The sequence below is a fragment of the Hemitrygon akajei genome, chromosome 12 (genome assembly GCF_048418815.1).
Source record: "Hemitrygon akajei chromosome 12, sHemAka1.3, whole genome shotgun sequence".
In the NCBI taxonomy this organism is placed as follows: Eukaryota; Metazoa; Chordata; class Chondrichthyes; order Myliobatiformes; family Dasyatidae; genus Hemitrygon; species Hemitrygon akajei.
The window spans coordinates 58,657,178-58,671,892 of NC_133135.1; the positions used below are offsets into that span (position 1 = coordinate 58,657,178).

Here is a 14,715-nt window from a genome sequence, read left to right on the forward strand (position 1 = left end):
AATGGTGAGAACATAACATAAGAACATAAGAGATAGGAGCAGGAGTAGGCCAATCGGCCCCTCAAGCCTGCTCCGCCATTCAACAAGATCATGGCTGATCCAATCTTAACTCTAGTTTTCACCGAATCCCACAAGGCAACAGTGCCAACCAACAGGGCACCATGTCGCCCATTTTATTTTATTATTCATCCCGCCCAAACCCATGTGATCACCCGGGGGAAAAAAGACAGATTTGCCAATTGAGGAGAAAAAATCTGGAAAATTCCTCTCCGACCCATCCAGGCTATCGAAAACTGGTCCAGGAGATCACATGGCTGATCTAAACCTAGCCTCATGTCCACTTACCTGCTCGCTCACCGTATCCCCTAATGCCATTTTTATCCAGGAAAATGTCTATCTCCGTTTTGAATTTATTGAGTGTAGTAGCTTCCACAGCTCTCTGGGGCAGTAAATTCCACAACCCCACTACCCTCTGAGTGAAGAAATTTCTCCGCATCTCAGTCCTGGAACGGCATCCCCTTATTTTAAGATTATGCCCCCTAGTCCTAGTTTCACCCATCATTGGGAACATTCTCCCCGCATCCACCCGATCAAGCCCCTTCACATTCTTATATGTTTCAATAAGATTGCCTCTCATTCTTCGGAACTGCAATGAGTAGAGTCCTAATCTACTCAACCTCTCATCATACAACCCATCCCCGGAATTAACCTAGTGAACCTTCTCTGCACTGCCTCGAGAGCCAGTATGTCCTTTCTTAAATATGGACACCAGAACTGCACGCAGTACTCCAGGTGTGGTCTCACCAATACCCGGTACAACTGCAGTAAGACCTCCCTGTTCTTATACTTCATCCCCCTAGCAATAAAAGCCAGCATTCCATTGGCCTTCTTGACCACCTGCTGCACTTGCATACTAACTTTTTGTGTTTCCTGCACCAGGACCCCCAGATCCCTTTGCACAGAAGCACTTTCCAGTTTCTCTCCATTTAGATAATAACTTGCTCTATTATTTTTCCTGCCAAAGTGCAAGACCTCACACTTGTCAGTATTATATTTCATCTGCCAAATGTCTGCCCAATCACTCAGCCTATCTATGTCCCCCTGCAGGGTTTCAATGTCCTCCGCACTCATTACACTCCCTCCCATCTTTGTGTCATCAGCAAACTTCGATACGTTGCACTTAGTCCCTTTCTCCAAATCATTAGTATAGATTGTAAAGAGTTGCGGTCCCAACACCGACCCCTGCGGTACACCACTAGTCACCAACTGCCAGTTTGAGAATAAACCATTTATCCCAACTCTCTGTTTTCTGTTAGAAAGCCAATCCTCCACCCATGCCAGAATATTATCCCCAATCCCATGATTTTTTACTTTAAGTAATAATCTTTGGTGTGGCACCTTGTCAAATGCCTTTTGGAAGTCCAAATACACCACATCCACTGGTTCCCCTTTATCTACCCTATATGTTATGTCCTCAAAGAACTCCAACAAATTTGTCAAACATGACTTCCCTTTTGTAAAGCCATGCTGACTTTGTCCTATTAAGCTATGTTTATCCAAATGCCCTGTTACTGTTTCCTTAATTATCGATTCCAACATTTTGCCAACCACAGATGTTAGGCTAACTGGCCTATAAATCCCAGCCTTCTGTCTATTGCCCTTTTTAAATAAAGGAGTTACATTAGCATTTTTCCAATCTGCCGGGACCATTGCCGAGTCCAGCGAGTTTTGAAAAATTAAGACCCTAGGATGCAAGCCATCCGGTCCAGGGGATTTATCCACCTTCAGTCCCATTAATTTATCAAGTACCATTTCCTTGGTGATTTGAATCGTAATTAGCTTCTCTCCCCCTAGAGCCCCCTGTTTATCCAGTGTTGGGATATTTTGAGTGTCCTCTACTGTAAAAACTGATACAAAATATTTGTTCAGCGTTTCCGCCATCTCCATGTCCCCTACCATTAATTTCCCGGTCTCATCTTCTAGGGGACCAACATTTACTTTAGCCACCCTTTTTCTTTTTATGTAACTATAAAAACTCTTACTATCTGCTTTTATGTTTTTCGCCAATTTACTTTCATAATCTATCTTCCCCTTCTTAATCAATCTTTTTGTTATTTGCTGCTGATCTTTAAAAGCTTCTCGATCTTCAATCTTCCCACTAGATTTAGCTACCTTATATAACTTTCTTTTTGTGAGACTCTCTTTGTTGAGAGGGATAAAGCCTGGTATTTTTGTGGCATGAACAATACTTCCCACTTATCAGCTCTGTTGTCTCAGTCTTGCTCCATGTGGACCTGATCTACTTCATTTGCTGAGGAGTTGTAACTGGACTTTAAAATTGTGCAACCATTAGGGCACACTTCCAGTTCAGATCTTGTAATAAACAGAAGGTCATTGATCAAAGAACACAAGATGGTTGGGTCATGGACACTGCCCTGAGGAACTCCCACAGTTGAAATACTGGGCTGGGATACTTTCAATAATCTGCACCATCTTCACTTTTGTAAAACATAACTCTGATCACTGGAGTTGTAAAGTCAGTGGGCGTTCAGATGACAACACTCTTATTCAGGAGGAAATTATGGACTTTGTGTGTTAGGAACAAGGGCATGGGCCCTTTGGCACAACCAGTTGAAGCCTATAAGATGCCCATCTAAGCTAGTCCCATTTTCCTGCCTTTGACCCATATCCCTCCAACCTTTTTCTATCCATGTTAAGTGTTTAAGTGCCTTTTAAATGTTGTTGATGTACCTGGCACAATTACTTCCTCTGGCAGCTCATTTCACGCACAGAAGAAAGTCCCTATAATTTCCTCCCGAGTAAGAGTGTTGTCATCTGAATGCCCACTGAATTCAGCTATACCAGCAGGTTTTTGTGTCACACTCAGTAAGGTACTGCCTTGGACAGTGATGCTCGTGAGGTCAGACTGGTCCTTTATGTGGATAGGCATCGCATTCCAAGGAAAAATAGGCTGGAAATCAGAAGTGAGATGGCACTTTTCCTCTTTCTTTCACAATCCAAGAAGGAAAAGCTTGAATTCTGGCTAAACTGAATTTGACATGGAAACCTGGTGGTCAGAATGCAGAGTAATATATTTGGAGTCCAGGGTGACCAAAAGAGGAAACTCAGAAATCCAAGTCATATAAATAATAAGCAGCTGTAGAAATGATTAAGGAGAATTGAAAACAATAGCACACATGGCCATTAAAGTTGCACAAAGTTAATCCTGCCTTGTGCTCTCCATGCCAATTGAATGTCTATTTATCTCTTGTTCATGGAGAGATACCTGAACAGTAATGGAGCATTTTAGAGGAGATGCACCAATTTTTGCTAAGATGCCACGATTTCTTTTTGGTTAGCCTCTGTAGTTAGTCACAATTTGTCTCTCTCTCTCGTATATTAGATAACCTACTGTTATTTAATGGTCTGAACAGTGAGTGAATTAAATGAATTGTATAAAGAGCATAGGAAGAGTACTTGATTGCTTTAGGTTGCAATTAACATTGTAGTGACATTCAAAGTGTAGGTGAGCATGTTCTGATAGCGTTCAGCGATGTTTGCGATATTTGCTGGGAGAGTGTGGAAAGAAGAGAAACCAGTTATAAATATGTGGGCATTCAACCCCATAACACCTGCTTTCCCCCAAAAGTCAACAAATTTAAATTCCTGCAACTATCCCTGCTTAAATTACAGTTCCCTGGTGTAAGCTACACGCTTGTAGAACTGAGTTAGTTCTGGATATTTCCTCATCGTTTTGAATGTTTGAGGGATCAGTGTCTGAAGGAGTGCTTTGGGATAAAAGTTGGTATCAGGAATAACTCTTGAATATTTGGTGCAAAGGTGCCTGTGAATTGGATATTAACAAGCAGTAGCACAGCCAAAGTCACTTTGCGTCAGCAAATCTGAGCAATCCATTCCAACAACTGAGAGCACATTTTCACATTTTCACCAATCATTTTTGGTGCTTTTTCTCATCCCTGTAGACTAATCTATGCTTGGCAGAGCTCCAGTGGGATAGGCCTATCATGCACTTGGTGTTGCCAGCTTCACTGTTTACGTAGTCTGGAGAAGCAAGTCCAGGCCACTGCCTATGTCCTTTGTCCTCTGCCTCTTGATGTTAACCATTACAGACCCGTATTTCTGTTGTTTGCACTGTTCTTATGTAATACAGTGCAGCACAAGAACAGGCCCTTTGGCCCACAATGTCTGTGCTGTGTGTGTAAAACAAAAAAATCCCTATCTGTACATCTAATGTTTTTTATACTTCTAGCAGATTGCCTTTCAGCCTCCAAAACATGAGAGAGAATGCAAGTTTATTACTAATGGTAGAAACTACCATTTCAAGCATTTAATTTACTGGTTCATCTGTAATTTCAGCACACCAACTGAAACTTCAGTGTTTTCTGTGTGTCTGTGCCACATCCCGTCTGCTAGCTCAACAGAGCAAATGAAACTCTTTTGTTGGCAATCCAGACAAATCCTGGTGAACTACTTCTCCACCATCTCCAAAGCCTCCTCATCCTTCATGGTGGCAATCAGACTCCACACAACACTCCAAATGTGGCCCAATCAAAGTTTTATAGAGCTGCAACGTGACTGCCCTACTTTTCTGCTTAGTATCCTGACTGATAAAGACAAGTATGCCATTTGCTTTCTTTCCTACCCTGTCTACTTGTGTTGCCTACATGGAACCTGCTATTTATTGCATACTTTCCTCTTGCATTTAACCTCCCAAAGTGTAACACTCTCACTTGTTTGGATTAAGTTCCATGTGCTGTTTATCTACCCGTGTTTCCAAGTCATCTATGTCCTGTTGTATCCTCTGAAAGCATTTCACACTTCCCCCAACTTTGCCGACTTTCTTTTCATTTTCAAATTTACAAAGCTGCCCATCTCTATTTTCATTCATTGGTCATACGCCTCCAGTCACATTAGCATTCCTTCACCACTACTCTTATGTTCTGTAGACAAACCAATTTTGAATCTAATCTACCAAATCTCTGTGGATCCCATTTGTCTTAATCTTCTGGATCAGCCTACCAGGGGGTCTTGTTGAGTGTGTTACTATAGACAATATCCACTGTCCTACCATCATCAGTTATCAGTTTTTGCATGCAAATTCCCTGCTGTGTTTCTGCAGCTAAACTATTTCATGCATCTTGTGCAACGACCGGTGTTTGTTTTGTGAACAAAGTATAGCAATGTGTTCTCTGATCTTTTTTGTACTTTGCAGTTCCATTCTATTTGCTTTAACTAAACGTAGTTTAATCATAATTTAAAGTCATGCCTTTTCCCTTGATCCATCAAGAGTGCTGAAGGTCTGATAAGAGTTCCTGGGATAATCACCGACTTGCTTTAGGGTGCAAAGTGGTTCTTTAAATATAGTTGAAAAATTAAGATTACTTATGGTGGAAATTTCCATTTCAAACATTTCAATTTTAATTTCACTTATCTATAACAGCTCAGGATACCAACTAAAGCTTTAATGAGTTGTGTCCTTCTGTGCTATGTCCCACTGCTCGCTGTACAGCAGCATATTACATTTTTTTTTGTCGGCAACCATTGCTTTCACCTGAGCTCATTGATAAGTAGCAATCTTTGGGAACAAGCCTGTGACATACAAGGCCTGTTTTGTGGTCTAGCTGAACAATTGGTTTGAAAGATTCAGTGGTTTTCCATTGTCTGCTGCCTTTGCAAAGCAGCAGCTTGATTCATTTATGCACTTTCCAAAATGTAGCATCTGTTCCAACAATAAATGCATTGATAGTGAGTCGAACTTTCAGTAAGAAGTCAAACAAAGTGGCTAAATGCAGTGTTTATGCATTGTTAACCTGAGTTGCAGAAAAATTAGTCTGGAGTAATATAAACACCAGCATGGCCTTCTTTTCTACCTCATGCTATGGAAGTATTGTTTCAGATCTTTATCACTTTTTTAAGGATTCTCTCAGGAGGGTGGGAAAATCATGTAGCACTGTTTGAAAGAAGACTACTGACATTTTCCATGGTGCCTTGGCTATTATTAATCCCCACATTTACTTGGTTGTTTTCTTCCTCTTCTTCTTGGCTCTGTTTCCCAATCATCATCATCATGTCCACTGGGACTGTGGATGAAAGGAAACTAGACTGTGATTTGAGGTGCAGCTCTTCAACCACAGAGAGGAGTGTGCTGAGAAGAACCTTGGCGATAACTTGCACTCTGGCAGAGAGCAGGGAGATACCCCTACACTGGAACACTGTCGGAGTTGTGTCCTGTCTTGAGGACGCTGTTCCTCAGGTCTTCTGGAATAACCTCATATTTAATCAGGCTGTGAATTTGTGACTGAAGCTCTTCATTTCTAGTTGCTTTGGTGTTGCTACTGATAGAAAGTTGCTGCATTTGTTGTGTTTTTGTGAAATTGTTGTGTTTCCTTTACATAATAGTAACTGCTGCAAAAGTATTCCACTGACCATGCGGCTCTATGCCACCAAAGACTCTTGCAGAGTTTTCTGAAGGTATGGTAGGGAGCATTCTGACTGATTTTTATCATAGCCTGGTGTGGAGACTCGAATGCAAGAGGGTACAGAGGGTTTTAGACTCAACCATTTCCATCAAAGGCACAACTCAACCATCATCGAGGAATTTTGAAGAGACAGTGTCTCAAGGAGGCAGCATCCATCACTAATCACCCTTGCCGTCCAGGGCATGTCTTCTGTTACTATGATCAGGGAGGAGGTACAGGAGCCTGAAGACTCTCACTCAGTGAATCAGAAATGGTTTCTTCTCCTCCTCCATCAATTTTCTGAATGGCCCATGGACATCACCTCTTTTTTTCACTTTGTATTTTGTAATTTTATATCTTTGCACTGTATTGGTGTGACAGAGCAACAATTTTCAGATTGTATATGTCAATGATAATAAATCTAATTCTGGTTGCTTTCCTGATGTGAAGCCAGATGACTGCATTTTATATCCATGATGGCATGAACTAAATTCTCAAGGAAGACGTTTTGCACAAAATCCACAGATGACATAAATTTAAGTGTGATTAGTATTTCAGATTTCTGCCAGTTATTCTGCATTTGGCAATAAGAAGGAACTTGAAAGTGAAAAAAAGGGGAATTTTACACTCAGTAACTTCTGCTCTAGAAAACTTTGGCAAATTTAAGTTTTGCGCAAACGGCTTGGTTTTGGTCAGTGTTTGGTTGGTTTGTTGGTCTGCACCACGGCTGGGAAAAATAATTGGCATTTGTCAGAAAAGCTAACTGAGGGAGAATCAACATTAGTAGCTCTTAAGAATTTGTAACGTTACCACCTATAGTTTAGGACATTTGAAGACCCCTTAAAGCTCCCAAATGTACTTGGTTACAGTTGAACATGTTTGAGAGGTGGAGCACAAATGACATTACATTGGAGAAGGTGCACGCACCAAAGCAGGGGAAAAAGCAACTGTGTATGTATCTATTAGGTGATACAGCATGGAGTAGGCCCTTCTGGCTCTTCAAGCCGGGCTGCCCTAGCAACCCCTGCTTAACCCTAACCTAATCACGGGATAATTTACAATTAACCTGCGGTATTTGGACTGTGGGAGGAAACAGTAGCACCCGGGGAAAACCCATGCATTCCACCGGGAGGACGTACAGACTCCATACAGAATGGCACCAGAATTGAAATCTGAACTCCGGAACATCCCAAGCTAACTGCTGTGCTATCATGACGCCCTACTGTGGTATAGCAGAAAGATCCAAAGGAAAGCATTAAGAATGTGCCCCTAATAGTTCCATTTTGTGTTCCAGCCAGCTCTCTTTCTCTTAACATGTCATGACTGATTTGCATCTTTACTTCTCTTTCACAATGTAATGAAATCATTCATGTAGTACAGAATACACAAATACAGGAAGTTCTGCAGATGTTGGTAATCTAGTGCAAAACACACAAAATGCTGGAGGAACTTAGCACGACTGGAGAGGAATAAGTAGTCAATGTTTTGGGCAGAGACCCTTTATCAGGCCTGTGAAGGAAGGGGGAAGAAGCCAGAATAAGAGGGTGGCGGAGTGGAAGGAGTACAAACTGGCAGATTATAGATGAAACCTGGTGAGGTGGTAGGTGGGTGGGTGGAGAAAGTGGGAAGTAAGAAGCTGGGAGGAGATGGGTGAAGAGATAAGGGGCTGATAAAGGAGGAATCTTATTGGAGGGGACAGTGGACCATGAGAGAAAGGGAAGGGGCAGGGCACCAGATGGGGGTGATTGGCAGTTGAGGTGAAGGGCTAAGAGGGGAGCCTGAATGGGAAATGGGAAAAGAAAGAAAGGATTGGGGGAGAACTTACCAGGTGTTAGAGAAATCGATGTTTGTGCTGTCAGGTTCGAGGCCAGACAGAATTTGACTTGCCATTCCCATTCTAACATGTTGGTCCATGACCACCTCTATAGTCACGAAGAGGTCACTGGCAGGTTGGAGGCGCAACACCTCATGTTCCATCTGGGTAGCCCTGAACCTAATGTCATAAACAGTGATTTCTCTAACTTCCAGTAATTTCTCACCCCTCCCTCTTGTCCATTTTGCCATTCCCCTTTCTGGCTCCCTTCTTGCATCTTTTCTTCACCTGCCTATCACGTGCCTCTGGAGCCTCTTCTCCTTCCTTTTCTCCCATGGTTCACTAGTCTCACCTATCAGATTGCTTCTTCTTCAGCCTTTTACCTCTTCCACCTATCATCTTCCAACTTCTTACTCCACCCTTCCTCTCCCACCCAACACCCCCCCCTCACCTGGTTTCACCTATCACCAGCCAACTTGTATTCCTTCCCCTTCCTCCACCTTCTTATTCTCACTTTTGCCCCTTCCTTTAAAGGGTCTTGGTCCAAAACTTCGACAGATATTCCTCTCCACAGGTGCTGCCTGACTTTCTGTGTTTCTCCAGCACTCATGTCTGTTGCAGCAGAGTACACAAACCTCTCCCCAACTTTTTCTCCACAACATTGATGACTGTATTAACCCAGAGATTTCCCTGTGGCAACAAGCTCCTTTGAAGAAATTTCCAAGTTGGGGAGAGTTGTGCAGATAATAAGAGAGGGAAAACAGCAACATCTACACTTGCAGCAAGTGGTGACAACAGACTATTTCGTCTGGATGGTCAGTTAATGCATTGAATAGGTGCTGCCGGCCTTGGTCTCGCAGGCAGCTTCTCTTCACTGGGCTACGAGATTGTGAGATTACAGCCTGGTCCCTGGCACAGGAGTGGGACAGGGGTTTGCATGAAGATCCCAGTACAGCACCTCTGTGAGTAATGTTTCTTTGTGTGTTGCAGAATTCTTTACTGATCTCGTTCCTGAGAACCAGTGTGGTTCCAGATTAAATTCTCCTATAGATGCTATGACTGTACAACTAATCTGAGCTTTCAGTAGTTGTTTTCAGTTGCAGAGACCTCCATGCTGCCAGATTGTGGGCGACTTCTTCTGATAATAGAGCTCTTGGCTACAAATGAATTGTTGTACTGCCTATCCCCATGGGGGTATGGCACAAATTGAGTATGAAGGAGAATGCCTGGTATGTGATAAACTGCAGGGAGGAAAACCATGGCTGCCCAGTATGTTCAGAGAGGAGTTCTCATACTTGAGATTTTCAATGGATTTTTTTAGCATGAGATCTTAAACGGATTTTTTGTATCAGTATTAACTTGGGAACGGATACAGTCTATGGGAGTGAGGCAAAACAGCAGCAAGGCCACAAACTGTATACAGATTACAGAGGAGGAGGTGTTTGCTGTCTAAAGGCAAATTAGAATGGATAAATCCACAAGGCCAGGCAAAGTGCCCCCTCAGACCTTGTGGGAGGCTAATGCAGAAATTATAGAGGCCCTAGCAGAGGTATTGAAAATGTCCTTAGTCACAGACAGGTGCTGGAGGATAGATAATGTTGTTCTGTTGTACAAGAAAGGCTCTTAATAATAAACTGGAAAATTACAGGCAGATGAGTCTGTCAGTAGTGGGTCAATTATTGGTAGGTGTTCTAAGGGATAGGATATATAAGTACAGTAGATTCTGGTTGATTGGGATACATCAGGACCAGTACATTTTGATCCAGTTAGCCAAAATTTAATGGAAATAGTTAAAAAGATATGAAAAGGGGAAACCGCTGTTTAACGAAGAAACAATTTATTAGAACATTACCAATATTGCTATTGCACCATAAAACTATTATTTCGTAACAGTTAATGACATGTAGTGTATGCTATAATATTCTTTTTGACTGTAAACAAACAAAATCAGTGGAGACACCCCTGTGCAGACACTTTAGATGAATGTATCTTCCAAATCTTCATTTTCATTGTAACATTGAAGATGATCGTCAATCTCTTCAAATTTTTCAGTTCCTAACTTGTAAAGTGAAATTGTTTCATTCTCACTCGTGACTATTTTTGGCTTTTCCAAGCCTGAATGTTTGATGCTGCCCTGAGCCAAACAGTTCTGAATTCTTACTGCTTATTATTCGCCAACCTACAGTGACAAAATCACGGCTTTTTGAACACAAAGGGGGATAGTTTAGTTTCTGCTAGGTGAGTGCATGTGACTGACACTAGTGAGAAACCGTTCGGCAACTTTTAGTCTCCTATTCCAATTGAGTGGCATAGTGTCCCAAATATGCTAAGGTAATCCTGATTATTCTCTGAATTAGTTTTTGTTCTTCAAGAGTTACACCAAATAAGCAGCTGTCCTGATTAACTGATGATCCAGTTAACCAGAATCTACTAGAATTGACAGGGTGTGATTAGTGATAGTCAACACGGCTTTGAGGATGACAGGTCTTATCTAACCAATCTTTCAAGTTTTACAAGGAAGTTACCAGGAAAGTTGATGAAGGCAAGGCAGTGGATGTTGTCTACATGAACTTTAGCAATTCCCTTACAAAGTCTCACTGGGAGGCTGATCAGGAAAGTTCAGTTGCTTAGCTTTCAGAATGAGGTTGTAACTTGGATTCGACATTGGCATAGTGGATGAAGCCAAAGACTATATCATCTACATCAATGACTATGACAATATGGAAAACTAGATTAGCAAATTTGTGGATGACACCAAGATTCGGGGTGTAGTAGACAGCGAGGGGAAGGCTTTCAAAGCTCGCTTTGCGATCTGGATCAGCTGGAAAAATTGGGTAGAAAAATGGCAAATGGAATTTAATGCAGTCGAGTGAGGGATGTTGCACTTTGAGAGGGTTTACACTGTAGAGTACTGTGGAATGCAGTAGAACAGAAGGATTTAGGATTAATTTCTTGAAAGTAGCATTTCAAATAGGCTTGTAAAGAGAGCTTTTGGCAGATTGGCCTTCATAAATCAAAGTATTGTGTACTGGAATTGGGATGTTACGTTGAAGTTGTATAAGACATTGCTGAGGCCTAATTTGAGTATTGTGTGCAGTTCTGGTCTACTAGGTACAGGAAAAATGTATCAATAAGATTGAAAAGAGTCCAGAGAAATTTTACAGGGATGTTGCCAGGATGCGTAGACCTCAGTTATAGGAAAAGTTGAATAAGTTGGATCTTTATTCCCTAGAGTGTAAGAGAATGAGAGGAGATTTGTTAGATCGATACAAAATTATGAGGGGTATAGCTAGTGTAAGTGCAAGCAGGCTTCTTCCACTGAGGATGGGTGAGATGAGAACTGGAGGACTTAGATTAAGATCATAAGATGTAGGAGCAGAATAAGGCCATTTGGCCCATCGTGTGTGCCATTCTGATTTATTATTCCTTTTGACACCATTCTCCCGCCTTATCCCCGTAACCTTTGATGTCCTGACCAATCAAAAACCTGTCAATATCCACTTTAAATATATTCAATGCCTTGGCCTCCACAACCATCCCTGGAAATGAATTCTACAGATTCACTACCTTCTGTTGAAAGAAATTCCTCCTCATCTGTGTTCTAAATGGATGTTGCTCTATCCTGAGGCTGTACCCTCTGGTGCTAGACTCACTTGAGGAAACATTCTCCACATCCACTCTACCTAGGCTTTTCAATATTTGAAAGATTTCAATGACATCCACCCCTCCCCGCCATTCTTCTAAACTCCAGCGAGTACAGGCCAAGAGACACCAAACATGTTTCATATGTGAACTCTTTCTTTCCCAGACTCATTCTTGTGAACCTCCTCTGGACCCTCTCCAATGGCAGCTCACCGGGTGCCATGGTAGCGTAGCAGTTAGCACAATGCCATTACAGGTCAGGGCACTGGAATTCAGAGTTCAATCCCAGTGTCCTCTATGAGGAATCTTTTTTTGCCTTCCCTGTGGAATGCATGGGTTTTCTCTAGGTGCTCCGATTTCCTCCCACAGATCAAAGAATTACTGGGTAGGTTAATTGTTCATTGTTAATTGTTCCATGGTTCGATAAGGGTTAAATCAAAGTTGTCAGGGGTTGCTGGGTGGTGCCCCTTGAAGAGTCGGTTTCACACTTTATTTCTAAATAAAATAAACTCTCAATACTCTGTGTTTGACTAATGCTTATAAAGCTTCACATTACAGCCTTGTTCTTTAATCCTTGTCCTCTTGAAGTGAATGCAAACATTGTATTTACTCTCCTTATCACCGGCTAAACCTGCAAGTTAAACTTTAAGGAATCGAACACAATGACTCCCAAGTCCCTTGGCAGCTCCTATTTTTTTTTTAATTTTTGAATTTCTTCCCTATTTAGAAAATACTCCATGTCCTTATTCCTTCTACCAAAGTGAATTAACAGACACTTCCCTGCACTATATTGCATCTGCCATTTCTTTGCTTATTTTTCCAGTTCTTCATCTTTGGGATTTATCTGTGCTACACCTTCCAAATTGCCTGCACAAACTCCAGCCATTGTTGTTCTGCCATCATCCCTCTTAGTGTCCCCTTCCAATCAACTTTGGCCAGCTCCTCTCTCATGCCTCTGTAATTCCCTTTACTCCAGCATAGTACTGATTCATCTGACGTTATTCTCATCCCCTCAAACTGCAAAGTTAATTTTTATTATATTATGACTAGTGCTTCCTAAGGGTTCCTTTACCATAACCTCCCTAATCAAATCTGATTCATTACACAACAGCCAATCCAGAATAGCTGATCCCCTGGTGGGCTCAACCATGAGCTGCTACTCTTATTATTAAAAAAAAATTAAAAATTCTATCCCATAGGCATCCTACAAGTTCTATTTATTGGGATCCAGCACTAACCTGATTTTCCCAATCTACTTGCATATTAAAATTCCCCATGACTATCGGAACATTGCCATTTTTACGTCTTTTCTATCTCCTGTTGTAATTTGCGCCCTGCATACTAGCTTTTGTTCAGAGAGCTGTGCGTAACTCCCATCAGGGTCTTTTTACTCCTGCAGTTTCTTAACTCTACCTTCATTGATTCTACATCTTCTAATCCTGTATCACCTCTTCCTAAAGATTTGATTTCATTTTGTTTTTACCAACACAGCCACCCCATCCCCTCTAATTGCCTGTCTGTCCTTTCCATACAATGTGTATCCTTGGATGTTAAGCTCCCAACCATGATCTTTTAGCCAGAACTCAGTGATGCCCACAAAGTTATACTTGCTAATCTCTAACTGTGCTACAAGATCATCTATCTTAGTCTGTATACTCTGTGCATTCAAATACAGCACCTTCAGTTCTGTCGTCTTCACCTTTCTGAGTTTGGCTCCTTGTTACACTTTAACTCACCCCACTGACTGCAATTTTGCCCTATCATCTGTCTGTCCTCCTTCAGTCTCTCCACACACTGCATCTAATTGTGTACCGCCTGCCCCCTCCCCAGTCTCAGCCCCATCGCTCGCTCCCATTCCCCTGCCAGATTAGATTAAGGGTAGACGTTGTAAAGGGAACCAAAGGGGGATCTTCTTCACTCAGAGGGCGAAGAAAAAGCTGAGTGTAGAAAAAGCTGTCGGTGGAAGTGTTGCATATAAGTTTGATTTCAGCAGTTGAGAGAGGATTTGCTAAGTACCTGGATGGAAGGGGTGTGGAGAGCTATGGGAGTGGGCAGAATAACAGTTCAGCATGGGCTAGCTTGGCGGGGGGTGGGGGGCTGTTTTTATATTGTTTCACATTATGACAATGACAGTGAGGAACAATGTGAGAGATTTCTGCATTGCAAGATAGATACTCTTGTGGGTTTTTGATAGCCTCAACTATCAAGCCCAAACGGGGGAAGGAGTGTATTACCAGTAGATGTCCAATTGACCCAGCAATCTATTTCTTTGTGTTGGGCTGTTTCTAGATGGAGTTGGATATGTTCCCACTGTTGCATTAAGTAAGTCCCCAACGTTCTTTTGAGAAAAAGGTAATTGCATTTGCTTCTCCGTTGCCATTGTTGAGTAGGTGGAGCAAGCACATGGCTACTGACCCCAGGAAATTCTTCCTTTGCTGAACCCGCAACAAACCTGCAAGTAATTGACGATTCCTCAGAGTAGAGTAAGTGCTGGGCCACTGCCGGTTGTTCATATCTGGATTCCTATGCATGGCTACATGCTGGTTTTACTTGCAAATATATAGTCCGTTTCCACAAATATCAAATCTGGATTGCATGCTGATTAATAACAGCCCTGAGTCTGGGGAGAATGTGCATGATCTACACTGATCAGCATGTGCAAACTGCAGGAGAAACTCATCAAATCAGGTAGCATCAGTGGAGAGGAGTTTAGGGCCGAGAATCTTCATTCTTCTCCACTTGTGGCGCTTATCCTTGCAAGCGTGACAAGTGCTACACATG

General features: G+C 42.1%; 1 protein-coding gene across 5 annotated transcripts in view; it reads left to right on the forward strand.

Moving 5' to 3' along the window:
• Positions 1-14,715, forward strand: part of jak1 (Janus kinase 1) — a 150,983-nt gene that overhangs the window by 68,047 nt on the left and 68,221 nt on the right. The gene's annotated exons all lie outside the window — the stretch shown is intronic.